Below are 16,597 nucleotides of genomic sequence, written 5' to 3'. Positions count from 1 at the left end.
AGCCTCTCCAAGATAGGTTGGATGGGCTTTCTCTAGAATTGGGGCCTTATCTCTTTCTTAAATTCTTCAAGCAAAGTCCAGATGAAGCATGACTGGGCATTTTGTGAAGGGCCATTTGCAGGTCCTTGGAAGTAGTTGTTATTTCATTGATTATATTTGTATGGCATGCACTAGGAACTTAATAAATGCTTGTCAAATGATTGATTGACAATTTAAATTTAATGGCCTCCGAGCTCCCTTTTGGTTCAGAGATAGTGATTCAGTCCAACTTTGCCACTTAGGGCTGGATGACTTCCATCAAATTTCTTCCTTTTGGGGCTATCCGTTGACCACTGTGTAAAATGAAAGGACTAGCTTCTCTCTAAGGCCCTCTCCAGCTCCCAGATTCTATCTTCTTCCACCTCCCTCCTGTCCCTCTTTCCCCTGACTGGCCCCATAAATTGCAAGTCTATTTATAAATGGGAGGCTTCTAGAAGTATTTGCAAGAAGGTGAAAATACCAACTCAAGTTTCCCTGCTATTCAGTTGCCCTGTTGCTTTGTTAACTAATCCTGCTGTTTTTGTCTCCTCTCTGCTGTGTCTTTCAAGTTTAATAGAAAGGTCTCACCTGTTTATTATTAGGTCACCCTCAACTTAGTTCTGAAATGAGCTCATTTCTTCTATCATGAGAAAAAAGAGTCAGTTTGGGGAGCAGGGATAGGGAGAAGGCAGTCAAGCTCCTTTAACCACCTAGTGAGATCCTGACAGTTCCCTTTCTAGGTCCCTTCCAAGAGAGTGATCTTGGTGACCCCTGGCCAGGAGTTAATCACTGCCAAGCACCTCACTTGCATTTCAGGGGAGGCTAGGGTTGAACTGAGTAGATTAGTTTTCCAAGGCTTTTTACCATCCAAAGATTTCCCTCTCTGATCCAGAAAAATGTTGGACTGTAGTATTTAGAATTAGAATAACTGGCAGTTATCTAATTCAGTCCTTTTCATTTTGTAGATGAGGAAACTGAGGCCCAGAAAGATTAAGGAATGAACCAAGGGAGATTAGAGTCATGGACTCAATAGTATATATATTCCCAAGCCTCAGGTGGGCTAGAAAAAGTTGTCCTGGCTAAACAGATCCTAGCTTTTTATTAGTGGGCCTGTACATTGTGGAGACATTCTTTTTTTATCTGAATTATTCAGGATGAGCATCTAGGGATTTTTGTGGAATGTTAGGCAGGAATGTGGGGAAACAGGTGAGACCATGTAGAAAAGGAAATGACATATGATACCGAATTTATATACATTTAGAATAAATGCCAACAAAGTGACGGTGAAATAACTCTCCAAATGAAACTCAACTTCCAAATTTGGATGATTTCCATACTGATAAAGCTAAAAAACAAAAAGAAAAACAAAATTTATACTGTCATAATATCCATTTTGTTTTCCCTCTAATGCTTGGTTAGATATTTTTTTTTTAGTGTATTGTTGTATTTTGTTTTGATACCTTAAGATATAGTACCTAGAAATAGTTATGCATAAAGTAGCAAATGATAGCACTCATCACATTTTTAGTAATTATTATCAAAAAGGAAAGATATAAATCTAGCTTTCTTAGTAAAATATTAATTTTATGAATTGTATTTGTGCTGTCTCTTTGGAATATCTTTTATTGTGGTCATTATTATAGCATAGATTTTAATACAATATCAAACAAAGTAAAACCCTACTACATTTGGTTTTCTCCTTTCTTCCTCCCTTCCCTTTCCTTTTCTTTCTTTTTTTTCCTTTTTCTTTTTTTGTTTTTTGCAAGATAATGTGGTTAAGTGGCTTGCCCAAGGCCACACAGCTAGGTCATTATTAAGTGTCTGAGGTCAGATTTGAACTCAGGTCCTCCTGACTCCAGGGCCGGTGCTTTATCCACTGGGCCACCTAGCTGCCCCTGGCTGATTATTATTAAACAATTCATAAATAAATAGGATTTTAAGGCTAGAAAAATTTTAATAAATCATAAAAACTTTCCTACTTTCATGCAGAATAATCCCTAAATCATCACAGATCAAATCAATAAATGTTGAAGGCTGGGAATATAAACACTTCTCTTATCTAATTGACAGATTCTGGTTACTCTTGTTTTGAACAGCTTCATGACTGAATGTCTTATAACATGCAGTCAGCTGGATATTCCTTGTTCTCTCCTAATTGAAGCACCCAACTGATTCTAATTGAATTATGTAATTTGTTGGTTAGCACAAAGAATTTCATTTATCCAAGAGCTCTACCCCACCACTGCTTTTCTTTCTTCTCAGGAGAATGAGAATTCTTCCCTTTTCCTCTGTAAGCTCCCTCTAGTTAGCAGTTTTCCACTAATTGCCAAATCTAATGGTCTTCTCATCCTTCTTGAACTCTCTTTGGTCTTCGACACTCAGTTTCTTTCTTTTCTCTGATATTCTTCTTTCTAGTTTTCATGAACATGTTCTCCTGGCTCTCCATTAGAACCATTAGAACCATTTTTCTGTCTTTTCTATATCTTCATTCAGGCTGTGGAAATCCACCCAAGGGCTAGGCCTGGACCCTATCCTCTTTTTCCTCTCTATTTCCTTCCCCTTGTCTTCTAGCCTCACTGGTTCCTTTGAGTCCCAGCTAAAATCCCATCTTTTGGGAGCAGCAAGATGGTGCAGTGGATAGAGCACCGGCCCTGGGGTCAGGAATTCAAATTTGACCTCAGATACTTATTAATTGCCCAACTGTGTGGCCTTGGGCAAGTCCCTTAACTCCATTGCCTTAAATAAATAAAATTTAAAAAAACATCCCACCTTCCAAAAGAAGCTTTTCCTGGTCCCCCTCAATGCTGGCGCCTTCTCTCTAAGATTCGTTCTAATTTACCTGCATAAAACTTATTTTATTATATTATATTAAATAGTTATTTATCTGGCTCCTTTATTAGACTGTGAATTCTTTGTGGTAGAGCTCTATCTTTTGCCTTTCTTTATAACAACCTCTGCCTGATACATAGTAAGCAGATTATAAATGTTTATTGACCCGTATTTCGCCCCACAATGCTTCTTTTATTATAGGCAGCTAGAAATTGAGGTGGATAGAATACTGAACAAGGAGTCAGGAAGACTGGAGTTCAGATTTGATCTCTCACACTGTGTGACTCAGGGCAAGTCACTAAATCACTGTCTGCCTCAGTTTCCTCAGCTATAAAGTGGAGATAATAGGGTTGTTGTGCATAGGGTCTGGCATATAATAAAAACTTAAAAATATTATTATTACCACCTTCCTGGGTAATTTTTTTATCCTTTTTAGATTCTCTTCAGCCCTTCCCTCTCTTCTTTTTTCTCCCCTCTCTTTTCTTCTTTCTATTTCTCCCTCCCTCCTTTTCTATGGTGCTCCAGGGAAATAAGTCGGTCTTTTTTTAATGCTTCCTTCCTCCCCTTTTCTTCCCGTTTGTGAGCTATGGAGCATAGCTAATAAATATGAATTATGCCAGCAATATATTTGCATCAAGGAAAAGGAAAAGCCATAAGTTTCAATGTATAAGGGAAGATCGATAGACAGTCATTAAGTTCTAAAGGCCTGGGAGTGCCAGGGCCTCCCTTTTAGAATTTGGAGCTGTCTCTCCCTCCTCCTCCAGTCAATTCTGTTTTTTCTCAATCATCAGTATTCACAAGAGCCACATTTCTTATTCTTTCCTGTTTTAATAATTGGCATTGCAAGAATAGTATTTGTTTTTCATAATGCCTTTGAAGGATGGCAGCCACTAATAATGGTAAGATTAGCTAGCATTTGTATATGGCCTTAAGGTTTGCAAAGGGCTTTACATAGGATCCTCCCATCCATTCCAGGAGGTAGGGGCTATTATCATTTCCATTGTACAGAGGAGGAAACTGAGGTACATTTAGGTTAAGCGACTTGCCCTGGTTCAAATGGCTAGTCAGTGTCTGAGCAGGATTTGAATTCAAGTCTTTTTGACTCCCAAGGCCAACATGAAACCCACTGCACCACCAAAGTGAACTTATCATACGATAGCTGTAAAAGATGTAGAACGTTGAATTTCTTCATGCTGTTCCTAAGACATGTTCTGGAATCTGCTTTCTTGAGAAAGTCTCTGATATTAAGCAGCTGGATAGTTCAGTGGATGGATCAGCACATATGGACTCCAGAAGGTCTTTTTTTTTTGTTTGAGTGTGTGTGTGTGTGGTTATTCAGTACTTTCAGTTGTGTCTGACTCTGTGACACCATTTGGAATCTTCTTGGCAAAGATACTGAAGTGGTTGATCATTCTGTAACTCATTTGACAGAGGAGGAAACTAAGGCAAATTGAGTGAAGTGACTTGCGCAGGGTCATGTAACTAGTAAATGTCTTAAGTTAGATTTGAACTCAGAAAGATGGGAGACCGGAGTTCAAATCCAACCCCAGACACTTACTGTGTGACTTTTTTTTGGCGGGGGGGGGTTGCAAGGCAATGGGGTGAAGTGGCTTGCCCAAGGCCACACAGCTAGGCAATTATTAAATGTCTGAGGCCAGATTTGAACTCAGGTCCTCCTGACTCCAGGTTCGGTGCTCTATCCACTGCCCCACCTAGCTGCCCCATGTGTGGTTCTAAGATACTTAACCTTAGTCTCCTCCAGGGATGTTGTGAAGATCAAATGAAATAATATTAGTAAAGAATTTTACAAAGTTTACAATGATATAGAAAATCTAACTATTATTATGTTAACTTGATTTTTCACCACTAGCCTCTTACTCATGAAGCAAATGGAGAATAGCAGTTTGAACTATATAATAGCTACTTTGTGTGTTTTTTCAAACTTAAGAACTGAATCAAAGGCCGAAGCACCTTTCTTTGGTATTGTTTTCTTTCCCTCCTTTACATTATAATTATCATCATTATAGTTTACATTTCTTTGACACTTTTAAAGTATAAACATTTTCTTTCATGATTCTCACAACAATTCTACTATAGAGGTGATGTAAATAATATTTATTTCTGTTTTATAGGAGGGGAAATTGAGATTTAAACATGTGAAGTCAGTCATAATAAGTGTTTATTAAACATCTTCTCTGTGTTAGGCACAATACTAAGCACTAGGGATCCAAAGGAGGTAAGAATCAGTCACTGACCTCAGGGAGCTTACAATTCAATGGGAAAAACCATGGTGTAGAAGTCAACAAGATACAGACCAGATAAACTGGACATGATCTCAGAGGGAGAGCACAGATAGCAAGGTTGGGCGCAAAGGCATCTCATAGAGGGTGGAGCTTTGGTTGGGACTTGCAGAAAGGGAAGGAAAGAATAAGAACTAGGGTGTTTTGTCTCTACTTCTCCCCATTCCACCAGGACTTGTTGGACCCAAGATCCCCAAACTTACTTTTTAAAATATTTTGACAGCTTCATTTCAGTAGAACTGGTTTCCTTTATAATACTATGTATTTTATTTTATGTATTTAAAAACTTGATTCTCACAATGAGTCCATAAGCTTCACCAGCTTCCTGCCCCTGCCACAAAAATGGCGACATCAAACTGGTTTTCATCACTATCCTTATCAATATCTTCCAGCTTTGCAGGAGCCTTCAGAATGACTTCTATTTTAGCATCCTTACCCACATAATTACACTTTTCTTCCTTGGATATTTCTTGCTTTGGAAGAATCAGATACGACGATATTGGTAAAGGACTGTAGCTTTCCTAGGCTATATCACTATGCGTTAGTTATTGTTAAAACCTGGGAAGGGGGAATCATATTTCAGTTGGCTGATCATTCTGCTGTGTCTGGGCACTCCCAAGTCAGCAGACCATTTTTCTAAGAGAAGCTTTGTGGTATTTCCACAACTATGGGTGTAGAGATTTAAGGATTTTGACTTTTGAAGGCCTCTTTGTGAACTTCTACAAGAAAAAAATTGAGCAAATATTCCCCTATGTTTGGATGCTGGAGACCTGGAAACAATTGAGGTTTTGTGGTAATAGTGGGGTCAACTCCTTAAACTTTGCCAGCATGTGAAATTTTCTTTCAAGGTGTTTTTACCTGAACAACCAGTCTGTGACATATCTGGGGAAGCTCTCATTGCTCTTATTTGATAGATGCATCAATTTGGTGAATGGATATTTAACAAATAACATCCTCTCCCCCACCATGTGCAAGGCTTTGTGTTAGGAGCTCCAGCTACTTAGAAACAGAGACCCTGCCTTCAGGGAGCTTCCTCCGCTCAAAGGGGGATGAGAGGCAGAAAAATGCATGTCACAGAAAAGTGAATACAAAATATCTACAAGTAATAGAAGAGAATTAGGATATAGAAAGTGCTAATAATTGGGGAAATTGGGAAAGGCCTCACCTCAAACATGGAACCCGAGCTGTGCTTTGAAGGAGGTTGGGGATTCTTAGATACAGAGAGACACAGTGGGAGGAGGAGGAGGAGTGCTGAGGGGGAAACTGAGGCACAGAACATTGAAGGCTTGCTTAAGTTGACACAATAATGACAGATCCCGGACTAGAACCTAGGAAATCATATAAGACTGAAACTACTTAACAACCACAACAGTAGGGGTCACTAGATGGCGCAGTGGATAGAGCATTGGCCCTGGAATCAGGAGGACCTGAGTTCAAATCCGGCCTCAGACACTTATAATTACCTAGCTGTGTGACCCTGGGCAAGCCACTTAACCCCATTGCCTTAAAAAAAAAAAGACTATAGAACAGCCACAATAGTATATGGGGTTATGTGGACTCAAATATCTTGAGTGCCAGACTGACAACAACAGTGATAACATTAATAATAATGGTGATAGCAACAATACCAATAGTGATATTACCCATATCCAAGCATATACACACATATCATATATACTATGTGTATAATATTTGTGTGTATAATGTATCTCTATAATACTTGATAGAATATATAATAATTATATCCACATAAAATATGTGTGCCTATGTCTCAAGTGATTTATTACTATTCCTGCAATATAATAGCTTGCAATATAATTTCCACCCTTTATTAAGCACATTCTGCATGTAAAGCATTGTACTAAAGATCCAAAGACACAAAAGAAAATCGGTTCTTGCTTCAAAGGAACTTACCTTGTACTACATAGGGTCAAGACAGGTTTTTACTGTTTGGTCCTAGGGCCAGAATTTAGATTAATGGATAGAAGAAGCAAATTTTGTTTCCATGTAATGAAAATCTTCCCAACACATAAATCTTTCTCAGAGCAGAATGATTTCTTCCTCACAGGATGGCTTCAAGAACAGGCTAGATTTGTCAAAGATGGTCTAGAGGGTTTTTTTTTTCATATATTTAGTTTCTTTGAAATTCCTTTTGAGGTTCATTGTCCAGGACTGGTCCTTTGAACTCAGAATGAATGAAGCCAGAATGAATTAGATTTCATCTCCAACCTCCCCTCATTGACATGCTACAAGGTCAAAAATTCACCCATGTCATCTTTTGACTAGAACATTAAGTAGTGTGGTTAGAATATAATCCTATCTGGAGGCAGATTAAGCAGCAGGTGCAAGCCAACCATGCAGTAGGCATTCGGTGAATTCTTGTTAAATTGAATTCAACAGATGTGAGAGTGAGTGGGAAGAGGCCTACAGGATGGAGCCTGCCAATGTGGAGAAAGTATTCTGAAGCCTTGTACCCTCTCCATCATAGGACTTTTTAGTATTCCTGTCTAAATATCCCTTTGTAGTTGGGAAGCTTCTGGCCCAGGGGAGGTGTTGTGACTTGAAAAACTAAACCAATAAGGTTAAAAACATCACTTGTACAAAAATATTCATAGCAGCCCTGTTTGTGGTGGCAAAGAATTGGAAATCAAGTAAATGTCCTTCAATTGGGGAATGGCTTAGCAAACTGTGGTATATGTATGTCATGGAACACTATTGTTCTATTAGAAACCAGGAGGGATGGGAATTCAGGGAAGCCTGGAGGGATTTGCATGAACTGATGCTGAGTGAGATGAGCAGAACCAAAAAACACTGTGCACCCTAACAGCAACATGGGGGCCATAATCAACTTTAATGGACTCACTCATTCCATCAGTACAACAATTAAGGCCAATTTGGGGCTGTCTGCAATGGAGAATACCATCTGTATCCAGATAAAGAACCGTGGTGTTTGAACAAAGACCAAGGACTATTCCCTTTAATTTAGAAAAAGAACTGATATCTTATCGTCTGATCTTGCTATCTCTTATACTTTTTGTTTCTTCCTTAAATACATGATTTCTCTCTCATCACACTCAATTTGGATCAATGTAGACCATGGAAACAATGTAAAGACTGGCAAATTGTCTTCTGTGGGGGGTGAGGGGAGGGAAGCAAGATTAGGGGGAAAATTGCAAAACTCAAAACAAATAAAATCTTTATAATTAAAAACAGAAAAAGAAAACCAATGATGTGAACTGCTGGCACTCTCTCAGACATCGTGAGGGCCAGACTGACTAACAACCATAAAGGTGATAACAATGAGAGTAATAGTGATAATAATAGGGACAACAATGATAATAACTAATATTCATGTAGTCCTTTAAGATTTGTAAGACATGATTCTGGGAGGCTGGTAGGTTCAATGATTTTCCCAAGGTCACACGGCTATTAAGTGTCTGAGATTGCATTTGAACTCAGGTCCTCCTGACTCCAGGCGTAGCTCTATCCACTGTGCTACCCAGCTGTCCCACTATTATGATTACAGAGACATTAAGTGAAGAGAATAGAAGGAAGGCCCGAAGGAAAAACAAGACAAACTTGTGCACCTTCAAAAATTTCATGTTGAATTTATTATGTATTTGAAAGGAAAATCAAATTATATGTAATGGAGAGTCACATTTTTGTGGCTAAGATTCAGTGTTCAATAATCCTCTTTTTCTATTCTATTCCAAGTGTGGAATTACTCATTTCATTTATTGATGGTTAATTTCAGAATAAAAATAATTAAAATTTAGATTGTAAAAAACAATGACCAGAAAAAAAGGGATAATGCCTTATCCCAGAGTCACAGCATTGGTATAAAGTGAGGTTTTCCTGACTCCAAAGCTACCCCATTTTGCCAAAATCAAAGAATGTGACTTGATTTTAGTCTGTATTAGACATACTCTATAGGCAGAAAGGCGTCTCCATCCAAGACCTCCATCACCTTCCCATCCAATATGGGCCAAGCCAGCGCAGACCAGAATAGAGGCTTGGAGTGATGAGATGGAAGAACATTGAGCTGGAAGTTGGGGACCTTGGGTTCTGGTCCCACCCTACTGGGATGGATGCCTGGGAGCAATCCCCATTTATCTAGCTGGACATGCATGTTTTCCTTTGTACGGGGCTGGCCTAGGAGAATCAGCAATAGTTCATATTCCCTTAAGGTTTACGCGATACCCTCCACCTCTAAAAAAGTTACTGAAGTGAAAAAATTGAAAGATGTCAGGGCAGAACTAGAGAGAGAACATCCATTAAAACTGATGCTAATAAAACATTAGTAACCTTCATGTATAATATTATTATTCATATATAATTCATATATAATAAATTATTGACAATTGTCAGCATTTATTATAATACTATGAGGACTTCAAAATGCTTCCCCACTACTTATACAACTTAAGGAGATGGGAATTAGGTTTCAACATTGGTCCCCTGGAAACATATTGATTGATATTCTTAAGTCTCTCAAAATTATTTGTCCCTATGAATTGTTGGTCATTGTAGAAATTCTGTTGGGAAGTTTAAGTGAAAGAATATAGGGAAAACTCACTGTGGACCATAAAATGCTACAGAAATAGGTTGATGTTTGTTAGCACTGTGCCCCCTGGGGGAACCCTGACAATCACAGCCTGGACTGGGCTTAGATCTCAGAGGAGGGTCAGCTAATAGGCTGGGAAAGGGCCCCATCCTTCTTTCTGGGCAGCCACAGGGGGAGATCGGACCAACCTACCCCTCCCACACTCCCACCCTGCAGGCAGGGAGGGAAGTGCTTCCAGGATGCAATTTCAACTGTTTAGAGTGGCACAGGAGAAGCCGTAACCCATGCCCCCAGGCTCGCCTTTCCCTGCAGTGGCCACACCCTTGGCAGACTCTGCCCAGCCTGTAGCTTCCCTGGCCGGCTGCCTAGGCTGCCACAGAGCTGAAGATAGCTCTGTAGTGGCTGAATATTAGAACCAGAAGGGATCTCAGAGCCTTAACCCACAGGTGAGGAAGGTGAGGTCAATGGCCCAAGGTCACACAGCTATTTGGGTGGCAGGCCCAGAGGCAAGGCTCAGGCCTTTTGGGCCTGAACTCAGTGTGGTTCATCACCTTCAATTAACTGAAGGGTCTCCACTTGGAAGAGATAGTAAACTCCATTTTCCGGATCCAAGGACCAGAGCAAAGCGCAACAAAGATACAGAAAATCAAACTTTAGCTCAGTATAAGGAAGAGTTTTAGGATTAGAGTCGGCCTGAAATGTAACCGGTCGTTTTACACAGAATACTGAGAAAGAGAGAGGGACTTGCCTAGGGTCACACAGTTAGTGTGTGTTTGAACCCAGGGCTTGCTGATTTTGAATCCTGGAGTCCTTTTGCCATATCCCCAGCCCCACCTTTGTGTATCAATGACTTTGATAAAGATAGAAATTCTGGGTGATGCAGTGGACAGAACACCAGCCCTGGAGTCAGGAAGACATCCAGCTTGCGACCTCAGGCAAATCACTTCATCCCTGTTTGACTCACTTTCATTAGCTATAAAATGAGGATAATAATATCACTTATGGTTGCCGTGAGAATCAACTGAGATTAAATAATATGACCCCTGTGCCTCAGTTTCTTCAGCTGTAAAATGAGAAGGTATTATCAAAATTTTAGCTATTATTATGACCAAATTTGCTTATGACATAAAGTCCAGATTCAAATTGGGTCAAAGTAAAAACTCAGCGATGAGAGCCATCCAAAACTGAAAAGGTTGACATGGGAGACAGTGGGTTCTCCTTCTCTAAAGGGCTTCAAGTAAAGACTGGGGTCCAGGCATCTCATAGAAGGGATTTTTCCAAGTGTCTTCCCTAGAGTTCCAAATCCAAGAACATGAGCTAAGCTATGAGATCATCCTAATATCATCCTCCTGGTCCCAACTCGAAGGATCTCCAGGGGAATGACTAATACTCAAGATCTCTCTGGTGAGCCACTGGGTGCGGAGATAATTGCCCGTTGTGTTGGTACCAATTTTACCTCTCCCTCTGATTTGACAATTTGAGTGTTTCTGAGGGCCGAATGGGGTTTCAGCCCTGTTGAGTGTGTTAGCTGGCAGTGGAAGATGATTTTTTTCAACCACAATTGTTCCTATTCATATTGTGAGTGGATCCCCCTATGTGGCAAGACACCTGAGTTTGGAATAAGAGTCCCTGGGTTCAAATCCTCCCTGATATTTATTATCTGGATGACCTTGGACAAGTCAATCTGAGGCCCCTCTTCAATTTCCTTCAAAATGAGAGGACTGATAGGTGATTCAGTGGTTGTCACTATTGGCCTTAGATGACCAATCCCAACCTTTTTCTAAATCCTCACACAACCCACCTTCTTTTTCATTTCCTTCTATCAGTAAATCCTATAGTTCTTGTTACTTGTACCTCTTAATCAATATTTATGGGACCAGTTCCTTGTCCTGAAAGGGTTTATAATATAGATGGGAAGATAGGACCCAAGAGATGATTTGTACTATGGTTAAGTGCAAGGAAAGTGATTACAGACTTAAGAGTTCTATGATAATATATTCTATGTAAGAATGGAGGAGATGATATAATGATATAATGGATAGAGAGCCATTCTTGGAAGTCTGGGTGCCCTTGGACTAAGTCTTACCTCTGATATGGATTGACTGTGTTACCCTGTGTAAATTACTGAAGGATCACAAGGGTCAGCTATGGTATTGGTTGAAGCATTTCTAGAACCCAAGGAAATCATGGATCAATATAAAACAAAAACAAAGACAAAAACCCAAATCCAAAAGCCAGAAAAACAAATTATCACAGATTCTAGGATTTAGAGTCTGGAAGAATCATCCAGTCTAACCCTTTCAATTTATCCATGGTTCCAAATCCCATAGGTAGTCTACAAAGTATATTTTTCTCATCCCTGACCCATTTCTTTGTCCCAGCAAGTAGCCCGGAGCGCATTCATCAGCCTGTTTTTCCCTTAGGTGAATTCATCTTTTTTCCCTTTATCCACCCTCCAGGGGTCACCTATAAAAATGAGGAAGTTTGATTTGATAACCTCTGAAGGACCTTCTCTCCCTCAATCAAAGGGTTGGAATTTGTGAGAACGTGTTTTTCTAACATTTTTATATTTATAGTTCTTTTTTAAAAATGTATTTTATTTTCAATACATGGAACAAAACAAGCATTTTCATGACACTGTATAATAAAAGGAATGATTGCACATGCAACTACAACTCCCCATCTGTATAACTTGCTAGTCCCCCAAATATATGATAAAGTTATCATGCAAATTTCTTTTTTTTCTTTCTTTCCTCCCCACCCTTAGTCCTAGAGATGGCTGGCTACCATTAGACATAGATAGGGATTTATATGTGTGTGTCTATACATATATATATTGAAATTATTCTATACATATTCTCTAAATACAGCTACTGCCTTTTTCATATGTCCCTTATTTTAAATTTTAAATTTAATTTAAATTTTTTAATTTAAAATTTTAATTAATTTAATTTTAATTTAATGACTTAGTTGATCAATCCTTCTTAAAACAATATTGCTGTTAACCATATAAAATGTTTACTTGGTTTTGCTCACTACTCTCTTCACCATTTCATGTAAGTCTTTACATGACTTTCTATTTTGGGGGGGTTTGGGGTAAGGCAATGGGGTTAAGTGACTTGCCTGAGGTCACACAGTAAATTTTAAATGTCTGAATTCAGATTTGAACTCAAGTCCTCCTGACCCTAGGGCCAGTGCTCCATCCACTATGCCACTTAGCTGTCCCCTTGTTTTTTTTCCCCCTTGCTTTTCTAAGATCATTGAGCTCGTCCTTTCTTTTAACAGATTTCTTATTCTTTTTTTTTTTGCAAGGCAAATGGGGTTAAGTGACTTGCCCAATAGGTAATTATGAAATATCTGAGGTTAGATTTGAACTCAGGTCCTCCTGACTCTAAAGCCAGTGCTCTATCCACTTGCCACCTAGCCGCCCCCAGGTTTCTTATTCTTGAGATCTGTAGTTCAACAAAATTGATTTCATTTGTAGTCCTGTGTATTATGTATTGTGCTTGATTTGGAAGTGTTCATAAAGGTCACCAATCTTGCCCAAGGAGTCCACGGCACAAAAAAGATAAAAAAAAAAAACCTGATCTTAATGATAGGATCTCGGAGGGACCCTTAGGCTCTGATGCTCTTTGGTCTTTCTTTGGTCATTACCAGGTTTTGGGCATTAACTTCAGAAAGGGAAACAGCCCTGATGCCTCACAGAGCTGGGGACCTGGATATGATCTCAAAGGGAATTTCTTAGGTTTTTATTCAGTTGTATTGTTTTCAATGCAGTATAATTTGGGGAGAAACACTTTTGGATTTTTTCCTGGAATCCCTATTCCCCTTTAGAAATCTTGCTCTTCTGGCATCATCCTCATATGAGGGAGTCTAGAAGACAGTAGTATAAAGTGATTAAAGCTAGTCAACAGAGCCATAGCTGGGATTCTTTTCTGCTGGAAAGCATAGTGGAGCAAAGTCTGGCCCACCTAAGGAAAGGCTCATGCCCCAGAAGGAAGCATTTTTCTCTCCCCCTGTTCTGGTCTGTGCTCCGCCAAATATGCCAAAATATTCCAAAAGCAAGCCTAGTGTGATGGTGGGGAAAGATAGGCACCAGTTCATGTGGATGGGACTTTGGTGGTGGCAGCCTAGGGTAAAGCAAGGGAGCGAAACTGTCCATTTGAGAAGGCTGAGAAGAGGGTCTAGAGAGGAGGTTCTTGGACATTGTCTGCTTTGTGTAATGACAAAGGTTTTGCCTCAGTTTCCCCATCTGTTAACTGAGCTAGAGAAGAAAATGATTAGGATCTCTGGAATCTCTGGCAAGAAAACCCTCAAACAAGTCACAAAATGTCCGACAAGACTGAAAATGACTGAAGAATAACAAGGTTAACCAAATGAGGCCAGGGCAATAGACTCTAATTATCTAAGCACCTCATCACAGGCTTAAGAGCCCAAAATGAACAGCCTTGTGGGTAAGGGTGTGTAAGGTTCCTAGGAAAGCTGGGTTTTAAAGTGACTTCATATTACCTTTCATTTCCCTGGGAGTCTTCTCTCTTGGTTTTTTCTTAGGACTATGGTGCACAGAGATGCATCTGGGGGCAATCAGAACTTGGCTGCTAATAGCTTTATGGGAATTGTCTCAGAACAATTCCCTCTGAGCATGGGGGCAGGGTAGGAAATAGGAACATCAGTGGAATAATTCTGATCTGTGGGAAGCTAGAGCATTAAGTGTGCTTTTATGTGAAGGCATTTTGTATTCAAACCTTTCCCACCCCTCTCTTAACACCCCACCCCAATCTCCCCTGCCAGCCTTCTCATATCATAGAATCATAGATTTTGAAGTGGAAGGGGCTCTAGAGTTCATCAAGTTGAATCTCTTCATCTTAGGGAAACTGAGGCCCAGAGACATGGAGGAAAAATACTTGCACAAGGTTGTTTAATCAATTTGTTCTGTCTAATATAAAAAGGGTATTGTTGTTCAGTCATTGCAGTTATGACCCCAAATGGGGGTTTTCTTGGCAGAAATACCGGAGAATTTTGCCATCTCCTTCTCTAGCTCATTTTATACCTGAGGAAACTGAGGCAAGCAGTATTAAGTGATTTGCCCAGAATCGCACAACTAGTAAATGTCTGAGATCAGATCTGAACTCAGGTCCTCCTGATTCCAGGGTCACCACTCTATCCATTATTTCATCTAGCTTTCCAGGCCATTGATCTACAAATTGAGTTTAAAATGTGCACCAGAGCTGGAATTTGTACCCCAGTCTTGTGACTCAACACTTTCCAGTGTCCCATACGATCTTGTCAGCATCATCACCAAGAGACCCTTTAACATAAAGCCTTAGCTTAGGATCTGAGAGGGACACAAAAGTTATAGCTAGTCCCAGTCTTCCAAGAGCTTTTAGTCTAGTTGGGGTGGGGGGAGACTTAAGAGAAGAAAGATGTTATGACAGAAGACAATTTAAAATATGTGAAAAAAGTGACTTCCATGTTTTCCCCTCCCTTGACCCTGAGATCCTAATGCCAGATACATACCCAAGGCGTAGGTAGAACAACCATTTGTAACCATTTGGGTTTTTTGTGGTAACAAAGACCCGGAAACAAAGTAGATGCCCAAGGACTAGGAAATGACTAAACCAAATCATGGTTCGTGAATATAATGAAGATGAGAAAATCAGAGAAACCTGGGAAGACTTGTGTGAACTGGCACAGAGTGAAATAGCTTGAAAAACAAATTACACCAAGATAGCAGTAATGAAAATGGGAGAACATTACAAAAAATGAAAGGAATGAATACTGTGTCATTGTGACTGGGCTTGGTTCTGAAGGGTAGATGAGAAAATGCGCCTCCCTTCCTTCATTGCAGAAGGGAGTATGAGATATTGCCTAGACTGGGGTTGATGTTCATAGGACTATCAAATCAACTGATACACAAGTTTTTATTATGCATTTCATTACATAAAGACACCTCCCCCCCCATCCCTGCCCTCCAGGACCTCATTTTCTAATGGGGGAGACAACATATAAATAATTAGGTGCAGATAAGATATAAAAAAGATTGAGTCACTAAGTGGTAAAATGGATTCGGGGCCAGTCCTAGGATCAAGAAAATTTATCTGCCTGAGTTCAAATCTGATCTCAGATACTTCTTAGCTATATGACCCTGGGTAAGTCACTTAATTCTCAGTCAATACCTCAGTTTTCTCATTTGTAAAATGAGCTGGAGAAGAAAATGGCAACAAACCCCCCCCCCCAACAAAACCCACTCCAATATCCTTACCAGGAAACTCCCCAAAAGGTATCAAGGAGAGTCAGACATAACTGAATCACTACAACAAAATGGAAGGCTATCACAGAAGCATGGGGCACACAGGTTCATGACTTAATAAGAAACCAAATTTGTCTTTCAAGGGCAGGAAACTTCCCTTTCTTCTCAATAGGAGAGCCTTCATGTTCTATTCTTTCCTCCCTGCTCCCCTTTTAAATATCTATTCTAGTTTTTTGCTCTTACTTCCCCTGTCTATGGAAGTGCCTGGGAAGGTAGAGAGTTTTCCATCCTTATAAGGGTCCAAGTAGAGGCTAAATGGCTATTTGCTGGCACTATTGTAGAATGATCAGATAATCTTTCTAGTTGTGGAGCTGAGCTAAGATGGTAAAATTTAACTGAGGCCAAGATAGCTCTGGATTCAAAGTGGGGAAGTGGTTTGTTCCTGGCCAGGATTTTGAGCCATAGAATGGGATAGGGCATACCAGGTTCCTTTGTCTCTGATAAACCCCAGATTGAGTAGGCAAGATGCTTGATCCTTTGCAATAAGAGTTTTTCTTTGACATATTTATGAGTGATCCCACTCTTCTGTCCCAATTCATTGGGCTAGATGTGGAAGGGAAAAAGATTAATAAACTA

The 16,597-nt window shown here is 39.8% G+C and overlaps 1 protein-coding gene across 3 annotated transcripts in view; it reads left to right on the top strand.

Annotated features, from left to right (window-relative positions):
* REEP1 (receptor accessory protein 1) overlaps nt 1-16,597 on the top strand; it is a 135,059-nt gene that overhangs the window by 15,588 nt on the left and 102,874 nt on the right. The gene's annotated exons all lie outside the window — the stretch shown is intronic.

Source organism: Macrotis lagotis, chromosome 1, assembly GCF_037893015.1.
Source record: "Macrotis lagotis isolate mMagLag1 chromosome 1, bilby.v1.9.chrom.fasta, whole genome shotgun sequence".
Lineage (NCBI taxonomy): Eukaryota > Metazoa > Chordata > Mammalia > Peramelemorphia > Peramelidae > Macrotis > Macrotis lagotis.
The sequence above is the reverse complement of the archived record's forward strand: the minus strand, read 5'-3'. Positions and strand labels throughout refer to the sequence as shown.